General features: G+C 35.4%; 1 protein-coding gene across 1 annotated transcript in view; it reads right to left on the bottom strand.

Annotated features, from left to right (window-relative positions):
• Positions 1 to 1,901, bottom strand: part of Myo9a (myosin IXA) — a gene marked incomplete at its 3' end in the record, with an annotated part of 191,454 nt that overhangs the window by 91,782 nt on the left and 97,771 nt on the right. The gene's annotated exons all lie outside the window — the stretch shown is intronic.

Raw genomic sequence — 1,901 nt, 5'->3', positions numbered from 1 at the left:
TTTTTTTTTTCCTTTTCTCAATAAAATAAAAAAAAAAAAAGATTTCACCTCAATTTAAAGGGGGAAGGATAGGAGGCAGAAGAGAATCCAGTCTTGCCCTTTCTGCTGTCTGTAAAAATAAATATCTTCTGCTTAACGTAGTTTCAGAGTTCCTACAATAATTTCAACAATACACACACACAAAAAAAAAAAAAACCACTAAATTCCAATGGTGAAGTTGGTGGTAAACATCTGTAATTAAAGCATTCAGAAGGCTGAAGCAGGACTATCACTTCACCAACACCATGGGCTACACAGTAAGAAACTCCTGAACTCCATTAAAAACAAAAAAAACACAATGTGATCTAGAAGCTCTTCAAGATTTAACCTGCTGTCTGCTCTTGGAATTCATATTATTCCACTATTAGTTAATAGTCTCATATGGCCAGGCGGTGGTGGAGCCTGCCTTTAATTCCAGCACTCAAGAGGCAGAGACAGGTGGATGTCTGTGAGTCTGAGGCCAACCTGGTCTACAAGAGCTAGTTCCAGGACAGGCTCCAAAGCTACAGAGAAACCCTGTCAAAAAAAAAAAAGAAAGAAAAGAAAAAAGAAAAGTCTCATATCACTGACCTCTAATCTCTAATCTACTACTTCAACATACTCATCTCGGGTCTTACTTTACAACATGTAATTCACTATCTCAACTCATCAGCATAACATTTACTCTCTTAAGTCAAAGTGTTTTAGAAAGGTTCTTATGAATCTACAAATTTAAAGGTAATTACTTCATTACTTTAACTCACAGAGAACATTCATTTACAGCACATAGCTAGAAATAAGTATAAATATGATATATATGATATGCACATAAAATACTTACAAATATGTCTGTCTAGTTTTATCACTTTATCATTGTAAACACTGAACAGATAATGTGGCACATGGTATTTAATAAATAATGCTTTGGAGTTTGTTGGGTTGGTTTTTTCTTTATTTCTTGGTTTTTCAAGACAGGGATTATCTGTGTTAACAGCCCTGGATGTTGTAGAACTCACTCTATACACCAGGTTGGATTTGAATTTACAGAGATCTGCCTGCCTTTGCTTCCAGTGTGCTGGGATTAAAGGCGTGAACCACCATACTCAGCAGTAAATAATTCTTAAATAAATGGATCAGCAAATGGACAAATGACCTTAATTAGGATGTCTACTACAGCCAAACATGGTGATACACCTCTGTAATCCTAGCACTTTGGACATAGAGGCAGGAAAATTAGGAGTTCAAGGACATGCTCTTCTACATAGAAAATCAGAGACTAGTCTGAGCTACACGAGACTGTCACAAAAATAGAAAACAAAACAAAAACAAAAAACCATTGAGACACTCATCTGAAGATTTCATTTTATTGCTGCATTCCACGAAAACTTAGTATCTTAAGTGGCAAGTTTAAACTTCTGAAGATTTAAGAGTTAACCAACTCATCAGGCCCATAAAAATATATTCAGAAGTTAATATTAATAAACCTAGTAAGAATGAAAAGTCACAACTACCTAACAGTGCTCTAGAAACAGAAGTTCATAAAAGACCATGAGTATCACATCAAAACAAATGAACTATGAGAATGAACAATGAGTTTGAGACACATAGACACAATCTGTTCTTCTAAATTTGAAAAGTTCACTAGAATGGCCTAATAGATACATCTAAAGAAGGAAACCAGCAGAAAGATCAATTTAAAAAACAGATCTCAGGAGACAGAGGCAGGCGGATCTCTGTGAGTTCGAGGCCATCCTGGTCTACAAGAGCTAGTTCCAGGACAGGCTCCAAAACTACAGAGGAACCCTGTCTCGAAAAACCAAAAAAAAAAAAAAAGAAAAAAGAAAAAAGAAAAGAAAAGATCTCAATTCTAGTTCTATCCTTAC

This window comes from Microtus ochrogaster, unplaced genomic scaffold (genome assembly GCF_000317375.1).
Source record: "Microtus ochrogaster isolate Prairie Vole_2 unplaced genomic scaffold, MicOch1.0 UNK49, whole genome shotgun sequence".
Taxonomy (NCBI): domain Eukaryota; kingdom Metazoa; phylum Chordata; class Mammalia; order Rodentia; family Cricetidae; genus Microtus; species Microtus ochrogaster.
The sequence above is the reverse complement of the archived record's forward strand: the minus strand, read 5'-3'. Positions and strand labels throughout refer to the sequence as shown.